General features: G+C 47.9%; 1 long non-coding RNA gene across 1 annotated transcript; it reads left to right on the top strand.

The window, feature by feature from the left end:
* The first annotated feature begins 2,520 nt into the window (after positions 1–2,520).
* On the top strand, positions 2,521–5,506 carry LOC105357488. The gene is made up of 3 exons (XR_002288596.1): positions 2,521–4,152; positions 4,860–4,986; positions 5,095–5,506. It is a non-coding gene; the product is annotated as an uncharacterized LOC105357488 (long non-coding RNA).
* Positions 5,507–15,577: the final 10,071 nt, after the last annotated feature.

Raw genomic sequence — 15,577 nt, forward strand, 5'->3', positions numbered from 1 at the left:
GGTGGATGGATGGATGGATGGATGGATGGATGGATGGATGGATGGATGGGTAGTGTTCAGGCGTAAGAAGACGAACGTTGTTGGTTAACAAAAAGCTTTATTTACGTTCAACAACAGTTCTCCATTTTTATCCTTTCCTCCACTTCCTCATCTTCTCATCTTACATCCCATTTCATCTTTAGTATCCGAGTCACTCACTCAAAATAATAAGTATTAAACCAGTAAACAAAATCTGTAACATGTCGTTTCTCTGCTCTATGAGTAACTATGACTTGAAAATCTGAAATTTACTGAACATTCAGCTAAAAACGATTGATTACACTACATAGTCCTTACGCCATCTGGGCTTTTAGCACGGACTGGTTTCTATGTAGCTGGAGAAGTGTCAGCAGTATGCGATGATCGAGTAGCAATTTTGTTCAGTCACCTCAGGAAGACGAGCAATATGTGTAGCGTTCCATATCCTCCTGTCACTGAGTGGGAATGAGTTTGTACCTTTGGCCCTCTCCACAGCTGCAGCAGCAGTAAACCTGGGGTGTGCTTTAGCAACAGGATATGGTTTTCTTATTCGCACTTTCTCTAATGGCAGAAAGGATGGTCTATGTGCACCATGTCTAGCGTTGGTGTAACGTTGCATAGTGCTCTGCTGGTTTTGAGCTGAATAACGTGCTACATTATTCAAAGGAGAAACAGCAGGGGGTATTGGAAGACTGTCGAGTTTGGTTCACATCTTCCTGCTGTAGAGTGGTTCATAAGGAGAAATGAAAGTGGTTGCATGTGGAGCTCATGGTACACCTGGAGCCAGTCTGTCACAGTCTCTGTCCAAGGTAGGGACTGCTGAATTGCAGTCTGGATACAGAAAAGAGGCGAAAACATGAGAGGTAAACTGTGTACCATTATCAGTGACTATGTTTTCAGGTTTGCCATGTCGACTAAAAACACTATACAAGAACCGAATGCCATCATTAGCGGTAGCAGTAGGTGAAAAAGTAAGTTCAGGCCACTTAGTAGTAATAGTAATCAGCGTGATGGCAAATCTGCAGGTAGGGTCAGCTGTCTCAAAAGTACCAACAATGTCATCTCCCAGCTTCTTCAATGGTCCATCAGGAAGTGAAACAGGCTGCAGGGGAGCAGGATGTGATTGGGCAGTTTTGTCATTAGTCTGACAAATCACACATGAGGCTATAGCAGCCTGCACTTGGTTGGGAGTCCATCTCTGGCCATTAATAAAGGTCCCTCAAGCGCTGTTTAGTGCGCACAATTCCTTAATGACTCTCATTGGCAGGTGTAAATAGAATGGGTCTCACAGAAACCGGTGTAACAATCCTTAAACCTCTGAGGATGAATGTATCTAATGCTGAAAGCTCACCTTTGATGTTGTAATGTAACACCTATCCCATGTAACTAGACCATCTAAGATAGCACAAGGGTTAAAAAAAAAACAACCTCACATTATTTCCATGTAAACTTACCCCCATTGGGAACAACCCTGACATTTTAATTAACAAAAAAATGATTAATTTTGCTTCATGGAAGAACAAAGGAATCCAGCAGTTCCAGCATATAATTCAGAATAGAACAGTTATGTCCCTCTCAACGTTATCCTCAACCTATGGAATTAATATAAACAAATTTCTAGAATATCAGCAGCTTAAATCAGCTATAAGCACTAAATACTGCCTGACCCAAATAGACCTAGACCCTCCCCTTACAGTAACACATTTCATTGACCTTAAGAATCCCAAGCTCACCTCCAAAATTTACAAGTTGTTATCCAACATAGATGAAACAATTTAGGCAAGGCAAGGCAAGTTTATTTGTATAGCACAATTCGTACCCAAAGTAATTCAAGGTGCTTCACAAAACAGAAAAATGCATTAAAATCACAATACATTATAGAAATCTTCTTCTTTCTCTTTCGGCTTTTCCCATCAGGGGTTGCCACAGCGAACAAGTCGCATGGTAAACTTGGCAATGTTTTTACGCCGGATGCCCTTCCTGACCCAACCTTCTCAAAGCAACCGGATTTGGGACGGGCACAGAAGTAGAGAAGGGAACAAGGAGCAGCCCGGATTTGAACCCTGGTTTCACGGACAGAAGGCGCCACAAATCAGCACGAGCTAAACCGGCTCCACAATACATCATAGAAATAATCAACGTAAAATTTACGTTGAGCACGAAAAAAATTTGAAAATTGATTTAAAAATAAAGGAAGGAAAGGAAAGAAAAGTGCAGATAGGAACTTTCAGTCATATACACGGCTAAACAGAAATGTTTTAAGTATAGATTTGAACATGAACACAGAAGAGGCCTGTCTTACGACTTCAGGGAGGCTGTTCCAGATTTTAGCTGCAGAATATTGAAACGCTGATTCCCCTTGTTTAGTTCTGACTCTGGGAATCAACAGGAGGCCGGCCCCTGAGGTCCTCAGAGTACGAGATGGTTTATATGGCACTAACATGCCAGAGATGTACTTTGGTGCTCGGCCATGGAGAGACTTGTACACAAGCAGAGCTGCTTTGAAGTCTATTCTTTGAGGTGCAGGGAGCCAGTGCAGAGACCTGAGCACAGGACTAATGTGATTGTAACCCTGTTTAAGTTTAGATGTTCACTCATACATCTTATGTACAGTACCCTTACTCAGACACTAGGGGGAGACACCCTTTTTGAAAGACGTTTCCTAAAGTTCAAGGAAGGAGGAAGCTTCTTCTCATTGTTTTTCTTTGATCTGCGACGACACTGCTAGATGACGAGACATCGTGCTCCTTGAAAAAATCATATGCAGCTTGGCAGTGATCCAGACACTGGAAAATCGGTTTAAGGATTCAAGACAGAGTGTGTTTGAATGAAAAGATATCTTGGTGAGTTGAAAGTTGTTTTCAGTTGATGTTGAATAAGCTGGCCGAGTTAGCAAGCTTACAAGCTAGCAAGCTAGCGTGCGTACACGGAGCCAAGTAGAGAAATGTTTATTTTATGTTCTGTGTTTACTTTAATGAGAATTTCTATTTAACAAAAAAGCACAATTGCCTTGTTAATGTTGAGGAGTAGGAATGTGCAAGATATTATTTTTGAGGATACTGCAAGAAGAAAAACTTGAGTTGGCTAACTACCTTACACATGTGTGAAGGCTGGTTTTTTCCATGTGCTTCAAGGAGTGGACCGCATTCCTCCGGATCTACGCAGAATTCACACTTTTGCTGTGGCTCCACCTGAACTCAAGCTCACCTGATTTACCCAGACTCACAGCTTCGAAACCAAAGGAGTGGTAAAGCTTAATTTCCCGTCTCAGGACGTGCAAGTATTATTTTTTCAATTTTTCTAAGTGCACTTCTTATTCCCCCCCGCTCCATTACTGGAGTCTTTTTCAGTTTTTTCTACTTTTTCTTCTGAGATCTCAGAATTTAAGGACTTTACTCCATACAAGGTATTTGTATTCAGTTACCATTTCAGGTATTGTTGGATCCAACGGTGATTTATTAAGAAATACTGAATATTATTCTATGTTGTGATTGATTAATTTTTCGGTTCTTTCATTGTCTTATTTCTTTTTCCACACCACACCCATAATTTATTTTTTGTTCTCAATTTATATGTTGATGTCAACATTTTATTTCCTTGAAAGAATGTGTACTGAATAACTTGAAAAAAGTCTGAATATAGAATATTTTTCCTTTATACAATTTGATCTGTGTCAAGTGTGTTATTGTGGGTCGGAAGGGTAATTAGTATCTACTACCGCATTCCTCCTCCACAAACCTTGAGTATAAAGAAAGAAGTTCACCGTGCGAGCTTAGTTGACCTCCCACCTAGGGTTATCCAGGTAGGCAGGGTTACATAAAAGTGTCGAGCCAGCCAGGAGGAATGCAATAGCTAGTTGCTTCACCTACCCACAATTCACTCTTTTCTCTGTTTCAAGAAGTAGACAGATAATGGATCTGTGTGATCGTTTTAGCGTGGATGGGCAGAAAACCCTCTTAGTCACTGGCATTGAAGACATTTACACTGATGAGGAAGTTGAACAAGTGTTTTCTGTCAATGGCAATATTTCTTGTGTTGTCAGGATCCCAGATGAGGAGAACGGGGTGCGGGGAAGAGTCTTGATAGAATATTCAACTGACAGCGCCATCACCAAGATTGATCCAATAGTTTTGGGTAAGATACCCAGCCCAAATGACCCAAATGTGGCATGGCATGTTAGAACTGTGCGGGGAATATATGAAGAAGAGCTGGGGAGGCGGTTAGCTAAACGCTATTTGGATGAACTTGAGGCAGTTGCAGGAAACAGCCGAGCAGGGTTTTTAAAAGCGCTTCAGGATGAGCTACAAGGTAGCAGAGGTACTGAATACACCTCACCTACCACCTCCAGTGCTCCGAGTGTGACAGCCACACCCTTGTCAGTTCCACGTGTTTCTAGTGCACCTTCACCTAGCTTTCAAGCTAGCTCTGCCCCCATTGATGAAGGTATTGTGAACCCCCCACACCTTCAAAAAGTGATTGTTGAGCATGTCATTCGCAGTGAGTCAGCCCCACTACAGTCCTCTTCTCATCCCAGACTTCGGACTTTTTCTGGGCGCATACCCCTGCCTAAACGAAGAAGTTGACTATGAAACCTGGCGCACTCAGGCTGATCTTCTAATTAGTGATCCGTACTTAACCAACAACCAGAAAGTGCGAAAGATCCTTGAGAGCTTAATAACTCCTGCTACTGATGTAGTAAAGCCCCTCGGCATAGACTCACTTCCCAACGCATATGTTGCTCAGCTCGAGTCTGCATTTGGAGTTGTTGAGGATGGGGAAGATTTGTTTGCTGCCTTTCTGAACTGTAGCCAAAAAAATGGTGAAAAACCTTCTATTGTTAGGATTATGAGCTCCTCCCACTCCTACCGGGGAAGAATCGCCTCACCTGTTTCCAGTCTCCTCGTCAACCTTCAGCCTATTTATGGACTCCTCACTTTCCAGCCGATGCCAGTCCGTCTGCTCTCAGCGGTAGAGTACTGACCTATGCTAAACTCTAGACCTTGTCAAAACCATTTCTATGCCTATGCTCATGCCTATGCCAAGAATCCTAATTCACTGTTAATCAGTTTCCTTCAGACATTGCCTCCAGCATCCTCCACACCTTTGGTCTCATCTGCCGTCCAGGATCCAGCCGTCTAAGCCAGAACTTCCCCCTACCACTGGGACTGATTAAAAACTCTTTCTCACCAACCATCTCTGTTCTGTCCTGCTTCTGGGTCCAGCCTCATGAACTCTAACAGAACGGACTGACCATTATGGACCCAGCAGGCACAGACCCCATTAATCAGACTCTGTCTACCCATGCCTCCACCCTGGACCGACAAGGACAGATGATCGACGCTCTGTCAAACAATCAACAGACCATCTCGCAGCAACTAGCACAACTCCAATCTCTGCTTCAGACCATCGCAGACGCGACGCACTTACCTTTGGCTTCAGCTGCTCCTCCTCCTCAGCCGCCTCCTGTGAGTTCCTCGCCCATACATGAAGCACGTATTCCTAACCCGGATCCATTTTCCTGTCGTGGTTTTCTCCTGCAATGCACTCTGGTCTTCTCGCAACAGTCTGCCACGTATTCCTTGGATGAAGCCAAGATCGCCTTCGTCATTGGTTTATTGCAAGGTCGGGCTCTGGAATGGGCAGAAGCCTTCCTGGCTAATCGCAGCTCCGCTCCATTATCTTTTCAAGCCTTTTGGGGGCATTTCAAACAAGTGTTTGAAACGCCAGAAAAATACCACGACTCCTCCAGGAAACTGCTCAGTCTCCGACAGGAGAGACGCTCTGTGGCTGAGTAATCCGTTGACTTCCGCATCTTAGCCACGGAAGCAGGTTGGGACATGCGAGCCCTACAGGAAGTGTTCTATAACGGATTAACAGATTCAATCAAAGATGAACTATTGCATTATGATAAACCGGACTCCCTTGAGTCTTTGATTACACTTTCCATTCGAACTGATAACCGCCTCCGCGAGCGCCGCAGCTCTCGAAACTACAAGTCCCAGCTGGCCTTCCCGAGACCCACGTCACGTCCGGTCACGCCCCCTTCTGTTTTTTCTTCTGCCGATATTCCTGCTCACTCATTAACCCCTGAGGAACCGATGCAGCTTGGTAGGACGCGTTTAACACCAAAGGAAAGAGATGAGCGTCGGACAAGAGGAGAATGTTTTTACTGTGGCAGTAAAAATCACCAAGTGGCAGTCTTCCCCCTCAAGCCAAAAGAGAGAGCCCTTCAGTGATCATGGGGACACTGAAGGGCGCTGTCTCTGACTCTCAAACCCCAGCTAGAATTGAATTCCTGGTCACTCTCTCTTTTGGTTCCTGGTCCCGATCCATATCCGGCCTCATCGACTCCGGTGCTGAGGAAAATCTTCATCAATAGGAACCTAGCCCTTGAAGCTGGACTAACTCTCCTCCCCCTGGACCCCTGCTTAAAGGTCAGTGCAGCTACCGGACAGACTAACTCTGATTCAGCACCAGACTACTCCCGTTACCCTGTGTTTTTCTGGCAACCACTGTGAGTCTCTCCAGTTTTATGTTTTTCAGGCTACTTCCTGCCAGATCATTTTGGGACGTCCATGGCTTAGTTTGCATAATCCCCACATTGACTGGCAGACAAACTGCATTATAAGTTGGAGTCCTTACTGTCACTCCACCTGTCTTCGCTCTGCCCTTCCTGATTTACAGACTACTGATTTGCCACCTGTTTCCCCAGACCTGTCTGGCGTCCCTCCGGTGTATCATGACCTTGCAGCGGTGTTCAGTAAACAAAGGGCTTCCACCCTTCCTCCTCACAGACCGTATGACTTTGCCATAGATCTGCTCCCAGGTGTCACCTTACCTTCTTCCAAACTGTACAGTCTCTCCAGACCAGAACTCACGGCCATGGAACAGTACATCAAGGAGTCCCTCGCTGCGGGCATAATCCGACCATCCTCTTCTCCCCTGGCGGCTGCCTTTTTCTTTGTGGAAAAGAAGGACAAGTCTCTTTGGCCCTGTATTGACTACCATCATCTCAATAACATCACGGTAAAGAACAAATACCCCTTGCCGTTACTAAATTCAGCCTTTGAGTATCTCCAGGGAGCTTCGGTCTTTACCAAATTAGATCTCCGTAATGCTTACCATCTTGTGCGGGTGCGAGAGGGAGACGAATGGAAGACAGCATTCAACACACCTTTAGGCCACTTCGAGTACCTGGTGATGCCTTTTGGGTTAACCAATGCACCAGCAGTATTCCAGGCACTCGTAAATGACGTGCTCAGAGACTTTCTTAATCGTTTGTGTTTGTCTACCTGGACAACATTCTTATCTATTCCCCCTCTCTCGATTCCCATGTCCAACATGTGCATTTGGTCCTCCAAAGACTCCTCGAAGATAAACTGTACATCAAGGCGGAGAAATGTGAATTCCATGTCCCCAAGATCTCGTTCCTAGGTTTCATTATAGAAAAGGGTCATGTTAACATGGATCCCACGAAGGTCGCTGCCATTAAGGAATGGCCCCGACCAACCTCCCGTAAAGACCTTCAGCGTTTCCTTGGTTTTTCTAATTTTTATCGTCGCTTCATGCGCAACTTCAGCAGCATTGCACGCCCCCTAACGTCTCTTACATCTCCCAAGACTCCTTTTTTGTGGAGCCAGGAAGCTGAGGATGCCTTCAACCTTCGCAAGACCCGGTTCACCACCGCCCCCGTGTTGGCCCAAGCCGATCCCTCTCGACAGTTTGTGGTGGAGGTGGATGCCTCTGATACCGGGGTGGGGGCGGTCCTCTCCCAACGTACTCAAGATGGGAAGCTTCACCCGTGTGCATTCTTTTCCCGCAAACTGTCACCTTACGAGCGCAATTACGACGTTTGTAATAGGGAATTGCTGGCCATTAAATTGGCTTTGGAAGAATGGCACCATTGGCTGGAGGGTGCCGAACTTCCCTTTATAGTCTGGACAGATCATAAAAACCTCGAATACATCGTTTCTGCCAGAAGACTCAACCCTCGTCAGGCCCGTTGGGCTTTGTTTTTTAGCCGGTTTAATATTACTGTCTCCTTTCGCCCTGGGTCACGCAACGTGAAGCCTGATGCACTCACTCGCCTGCATTCCCCTGAAGAACCAGAGACCTCCTCTAGTCCCATCCTCCCTCCGTCCTGTGTTCTTGCCAGTCTCTGCTAGGAGATCGAGACCGCCATCCAGTAAGCTCTGGCCACTGATCCGGACCCCGGAGGTGGACCACCCAATCGCCAGTATGTCCCAGCGTTGGTCCGGTCTCGAGTGTTGACTTGGGTCCATGCGTCTCGGTTCTCCTGCCATTCGGGGTTCCGTCGGACTCTACTCCAAGTCCAGCGGCATTTCTGGTGGCCTTCCATCATCTCAGACACTAAGGCCTATGTGGCTGCTTGCACCATTTGCGCCACCAGCAAATCCTCCCATCAAACTCCTGCTGGCCTTCTTAATCCACTTCCTGTCCCTTCCAGACCATGGTCTCACATAGCAGTGGATTTCGTCACCGGACTCCCCGCCTCTCAAGGGAACACTGTCATCTTAACGATTGTGGACAGATTCTCCAAGGCTGCTCATTTCGTGGCGCTCTTCAAACTTCCCACTGCTACTGAGAGCACCAGGTGCCTCACTGACAATGTTTTGCGGCTCCATGGCATTCCCTGTGACATTGTTTCTGACCGTGGCCCCCAGTTTTCTTCCCAGGTCTGGAAGAACTTTTGCCAGGGACTGGGTGCCACGGCCAGCTTGTCCTCTGGTTTCCATCCCCAAACCAATGGCCAGACTGAACGCACAAACCAGGATTTGGAGTCTGCCCTTCGATGCATTTGTTCCCAGAACCCCAGTTCGTGGTCTAACCATCTGAGCTGGATAGAATACGCCCATAATAGTCTGGTCTCTTCCGCCACAGGAAGGTCCCCTTTTGAGGCCTATTTGAGTCGCCTCTGTTTCCCTTCGAAGAGGTTGACTCAACTGTTCCCTCTGTGGCAGATCACATCCGACGCTGTCGCAGGGTCTGGTCGGCGACTAGACAGTCGCTTCTACATGCTAAGACCTCTGCTGACAGGCGCCGTTCTCCAGCTCCCCCTTACGCTCCTGGACAGGAGGTTTGGCTGTCCACCAAGGACCTTCGCCTTCACACAGAGTCACGGAAGTTGTCACCTCACTTGATCGAACCCTTCATTGTGGACTCTGTCATTAATCCTGCCAGTGTCAAGCTACGTCTCTCACGCTCCACGAAGGTTCATCCGGTCTTCCACGTCTCCCGCCTCAAACCTGTGGTCTCCAGTCCGCTGTGCCCTCAGTCCGGACCCCCTCCTCCCGCCCGGCTGGTGGACGGCCATCCGGTCTACACTGTCCGTCGCCTTCTGGATGTGCGTCGGCGGGGTCGTGGCCTCCAGTTCTTGGTGGACTGGGAGGGCTATGGCCCGGAGGAGCGCTGCTGGGTGCCTCGTTCGTTTATTGTGGACCCTGCTCTGGTGCGGGAGTTTCGCCGCCTACACCCTGACCGTTTTCATCCGCCGGGTGGCGTCCCTTGAGGGGGGGGGGGGGGGTCCTGTTAGGATTATGAGCTCCTCCCACTCCTGCCGGGGAAGAATCGCCTCACCTGTTTCCAGTCTCCTTGTCAACCTTCAGCCTATTTATGGACTCCTCACCTTCCAGCCGATGTCAGTCCGTCTGCTCTCAGCGGTAGAGTACTGACCTATGCTAAACTCTAGACCTTGTCAAAACCATTTCTATGCATATGCTCATGCCTATGCCAAGAATCCTAATCCACTGTTAATCTGTTTCCTTCCGACATTGCCTCCAGCATCCTCCACACCTTTGGTCTCATCTGCCGTCCAGGATCCAGCCGGAACTTCCCCCCCACCACTGGGACTGATTAAAAACTCTTTCTCACCAACCATCTCTGTTCTGTCCTGCTTCTGGGTCCAGCCTCGTGAACTCTAACATCTATGTATCTCACTAAACTGCACACACTTCTCACCAAAGCTATTTCTAGAGGGGGAGCTTCCCGTAATGATGCAAGTAAACTGCTGCTTCGTCTGTTTTGTAGAGGCTGTTGGGATCAGAGCCTCATCACAAGTTTGCAGCTAGAACTTAAGAAAGACCACCCACCTTTTTTTTCTCTGACCTGCTCCTCATGCTGAGGACAGAGGAAGACCGCAGGTCTGCAATATATGACCGTATGAAGAAGCACTTGGGGTCCACTAGAGCTGCAGTACATGCCCATTCTATTCTTGGTATGCCTGCTCATGATGCAGACCCTGTCGTGACGCACAACTACAATCAAAGCGTGAACTTAAAGCCTGCAAAACAACCAAATAAGTTGAACAGAGACAAACATCAAGAAGGCACCACTGAACTGAAAAGACAGATAGAGGCATTGACAAAACAAGTGGAAAGACTGTCACATCAAACACAAAATGCTAGAGAGGATAGTAACATCGAAACTAGTGGGTGTCTAGCAGCCAGCAACACTTTCCAGAGAACCTTTGTGCCCTCTGGAATGCCAAGGGCATGGTTTTGCTTTAAGTGTGTCGGAGATGGCCACAAAGCTGTTAGATGTTCACAAAACGCCAACCCAACCCTGGTACAGGAGAAGAAAGCTGAACTGAGAGAAAGGCAAAATAACTTCAGACGTCAGCAAAATTACTCCCAGTCATCTTTAAACTACTGAGGGCTCCTGCTGCGGGACACGCAGGAGCTCAGAGTTCAAACTTTAACCGTCCCACAGTAGCTGACTGTAAGGTTATCACACCAGAAAGCAGTGGGGGGAGTTACCATGTCATTCCACCCTTACCTCCAGGACTTGTTGGTCCTCGTTGTGTAGCATCAGTTTCTATTGAAGGTGTTCCTTGTGAATCCATACTTGACACTGGTTCACAGGTTACCACCATTTCTGAGTCCTTTCATAAAATGTATTTGTCTGCTGTTACTATTCAGCCTATTCAGGCTCTTCTTGAAGTTGAAGGTGCAGGTGGCCAGATTGTGCCCTATCTTGGCTACATTGAAGCGTGCATCTCTTTTCCTCAGATTGTAACAGGAAAAAAGGAAGAATTGATGGCTCTGGTGCTTGTGGTTCCAGAACATCATCTCAACAGTAAGATTCCCCTATTGATTGGCACCAATGTCCTTGACAGACTTTATAAACGTGATAAGGGGCGAGATGGTCTTACGTCTTTTTTTCGAGCTAATGAAAATGGTGGCTATGCTCAGCTTTTCCAGCATATTGCCCAGGTTCATGAGACCAATAAGTGCTGCCACACTGTTAAACTGCGAGGGCGGAAACCTCTCATCATTCATGCTAAACAGAAACTTTGTACTACCGGCATTGTTAGAGTGGGAAAAGCTCTGCAGCATGCTGGCTTTGTACTTGAGCCGCATGAATGTTATTCGCTCCCAGGCAGTGTGCTTCTCGAACCTGCCCTGGTGAATGTTCCATGTGAAGCTAGTTGTAAAGTTCCTATTGTTCTGCGTAACGTGAGCAAACACGATGTAACACTTCATCCACAGAGGATTCTTGCTCAAATATCAGCAGCTCAATGTGTCACACCACTTGGCTCTGATAATCATGCTCCCAGAGGAACCTTTCCTAGTCAGCTTAAGGTTAACTTGGAGGACTCCCCTGTCTCTGAACAGTGGAAAGTACGCATCACAGAGAAGCTGAACAGCATTTCTGAGGTTTTCGCGATGGAAGATCTGACTCATGGACACACCACCGCAGTCAAACATCACATTAGGTTGCAAGATGAAACCCCATTTAAAGAAAGGTCAAGACCCATTCACCCATGTGATAGGGAAGCTGTAAAGCAGCATCTGAGAGAACTACTTGCCTCAGGGATTATCAGAGAGTCTGAGAGCCCATTTGCTTCTCCCATCGTTGTGGTACGGAAAAAGAACGGAGCAATCCGACTTTGTGTCGACTATAGGAAGTGGAACTCACGCACTGTTAAAGATGCGTATGCCCTCCCAAATATTGAGGAGACTTTCACTGCTTTAAATGGAGCAAAGTGGTTTTCAGTGATGGACCTTAAGTCTGGATATTACCAGGTTGAAGTTGCTGAAGAGGACAAGCACAAAACAGCATTTGTGTGCCCTCTAAGCTTCTTTGAATTTAACCAAATGCCCCATGGTGTAACTAATGCACCAAGTACGTTCCAGCGCCTCATGGAAAAGTGTGTTGGTGATTTGCATTTGAATGAAGTACTTGTCTTTCTTGATGATTTAATCGTTTTCTCTGAGACATTGGAGGAACATGAAGTTCGACTTATGAAAGTCCTCACTCGATTGAGAGACTATGGGTTGAAGTTGTCTCCCGAGAAGTGTCATTTTTTCAGAACATCAGTCAAGTACTTAGGTCATGTAGTGGACGCCAAGGGGGTCCATACAGATCCTGATAAGCTTTCTGCTCTGAAGACTTGGCCCCATCCTTCAAACCGGAAAGAGCTGAAATGTTTTTTAGGCTTCGCAGGATACTATCAGCGTTTCGTCGAAGGGTATTTGAAGATAGCCAAACTATTAAACCAACTAACAGGCGGTTATCACCCAGCACGGAAAAGAGGCAAAATTTACAAAAGGCTCAGTGTGGGAGGTGATCCCAACTCAAAAGTTCCGTTTGGTGATGAGTGGACTCCCGAATGTGACAGTGCCTTTCAGGTGCTGATTGAAAGATTAACATCTGCTCCGATCCTCGCCTTTGCCAATCCGACATTGCCATACATCCTTCATACAGGTGCTTGTGGGCAAGGATTGGGCGCTGATTTTTATCAGGAGTAGTATATCGCCCGTGGCCAGTAGTTGGCGCGTGGCCTGGCCTCCCGGGGGTCGACGCTGCATTCACAGCAGGGGTTAAGAGGTTCAATTGGGCGGGTTTATTTTATTATTTTTTATTTTTATTTAAAACATTTTTTTTATTATTATTATTGTCTTCTTCTTCTTATTATTTAATCTATTTTGGGTTCTCTTTTTTGGGGAGGGGGGAGAGTTTTAGTCCTTAGGAAGGTCAGGGCATGAATATGGTCCACAGGTGCAGGTCTGCTAGTGGTCCCAAAGGTCAGAACTAAAACCCACGGCAAGGCCTCCTTTCAGCACTGTGGGCCTCGCCTGTGGAACAGCCTGCCTGAGGACGTGAGGGCTTCAGCCACTGTGGAGGTTTTTAAGAAAAAACTTAAGACACATCTTTTTAGTAAAGCTTTTACATTTTTTTTCATTTGATTTTATAAAATTTTAACAGCTAATTTTATTTGTTTTTATTTTAAAGAAGGGATGTGTATGTGTTGGGTTTTTGTGTGTTTTTATTAACTCATTAATTTTATTATTATTTGCATTTATTTTTATTATTATTACATTCTTTTTACTTTGTTGAATGAATGGTTGGGCTGGACCCCCTGCCCTTCTGTTCTGGCTCCGAGACCCTTCCTTGGTGGCTGTGTCTCGGCGCTACGGGGCTCTGGCCTCTATCCGCGTCTGGCTTGCCGCCTCCTGGCTGACTGGCAGCCCAGGGAGGGGGTAGCCTACCGCGGCCGGCTGGGGGGCCGGTTGCTCGGGGGAGCCTTCTTCCTCCAGTTGTACCCATCCGCCTGCTCCTCCCAGCTCTCACCCAAACAAATATTGCACACAGGCACATAGGACTACGGGAACTGGATATGTGGGTTATGGCTGGGCTCACTGGGGGTGTCTCTCTCGCGTTGGCGCCCGCCCTCCATTCCGCTTTTACTTGCATATTAGACACTCTGATTCATCTAGGGCCTTGTGAGGAAGGTCTGTTGGAGGGGGGCACGGTGAAACATCTGTGCTCGTCTATCACTGGCCCCCCCCACAATTTTAACTCCCACTGTAGACACACACACTGCATGCTAGCAGCACACACACAGCAAATACACACCACTCACAGAGGGAACCAGGAGTGGGGAGCTCTGCGGCTTGGCAGCAGTGGGGCCCCCCACACTGGGGACCTCCTATTTTAACTGCAGCACACACACAGCACACCCCACCACCATACATGGGTGGGGTCGGGGAGGGGCGACCGGTCTTCACCCCCCTGGTCCTCTCAGTGCCCTCCCCTCTCTCATCAGAGAGGGGAGGGCACTGGGAGGGTTGGGGAGGAGGGCTCAGACAATATGGCGGGGGGGGGGGGGGGGGAGAGGCTGTAGTGTGTAGGGTTATGGGGTGGCTGTGGGTGCCTGGCAATCTCCGGGTTGCTCGTGTCGCGTGCCGGGGCTGGCTTGCGGAGACGGGAAGCCGGTCGGTTGGTGGGCGGCTCATGGTTTCTGGGGGCCCTGGCTTAGCCCTTGGCCCTTGTCTCGGTGTCCGGTGGCCCCCATGGCTGCCGCCTGGTACGGCTAAGCGCTCCTGTCCTGTGGCCTGGGGGCCGGACACCGGGTTCGCTTATGCCTCTGGGCGTTGAGGGGGGCCCCTGTAGGGGGCCTTCTCTGCTTCTGGCTGTTTGGCTGGGCGATCCCCTCCTCCCCCCCTCCCGGGCTGCCTGGGTCCTGATGCTGAGGGGCTCCTGGCCTGGGGGTCTCTCCCCCTCCTCTCCTTGGGCCTCATTTATAAAACTTTGCGTAGGATTTGCGTCAGAAGTGGCGTACGGATGAAACATAGGACGTGCGTACGCACAGAAATATTCGGATTTATAAAACCGTGCGCACGCACATCCTACGCATCTTTCCATTAATAAATCACAACCGATTCTAAATGCAGCGCAGCTTTTGCGGCTACATGACACGCCCATAGTTGCCCATAAATAGTCCGTGAAACGCCCACAAATTAATATTCATGGCTTGCTAAATCATGGCAAACACCGAGAGGAAATGAAAAAAACGTAACTTCACTCAATGTGAAGTAGAAGTTATCGTTGGCGAGGTGGAAAAGAGGAGAAAAATGTTGTTTGGAGGGCACAGTGTGGGCATTACTAATGCCGAAAAGGCACGTGAGCGGCAAACTGTGGCAGACGCCGAAAATGCTGTAGCCTCACAACCTCGGACCGTGGCCGAAATAAAAAAGAAATGAAAGAAATGATCGGACATCAAAGTCGAGGCAAAAAAACGTCTAGCGCTGCATCGGCAGAGTGTGTCCGCCACGTGGGGGGGTGGGGTGGGGGGGGACCGGAGCTGACCCCTCTTGATGAGAAACTGGCCGCTATTATTGGGGAATCCCTATTAAGTCCCCCTTATCGGCGTCCTCCTCCGCCTCAGTCACCTGACTGAGACGGAGGGGACGCCGACGCGCCAGGGTCAGGGTGACACAGGTAAGAGAAATAATTAAAATGAATGCAGTCAAGTCACATGTATGCAGGCTACACAATTACAGATTATTAATATAGAACAATTTTATTTTAGTTGCTGGGTGTTCCAGCGGGGCCAGTGGTTTCGATGCTGCAGCTGAGCAGCCGTCTGGACCCAGCGTCTCCACGGCATCCGGCTCTCAACCCTCCAGCAGTGGACGTGTCCTCACCGATGCAGTCCTTGAAATGCAGAGGGAAGTCAGTAGTTCAATCAGAGACGTGGCCAAGGAGTTGGGCGAAATCAAGATCGCCCTGACTGAAATAAACTGCACGATGAGGG

This window comes from Oryzias latipes, chromosome 20, assembly GCF_002234675.1.
Source record: "Oryzias latipes chromosome 20, ASM223467v1".
Lineage (NCBI taxonomy): Eukaryota > Metazoa > Chordata > Actinopteri > Beloniformes > Adrianichthyidae > Oryzias > Oryzias latipes.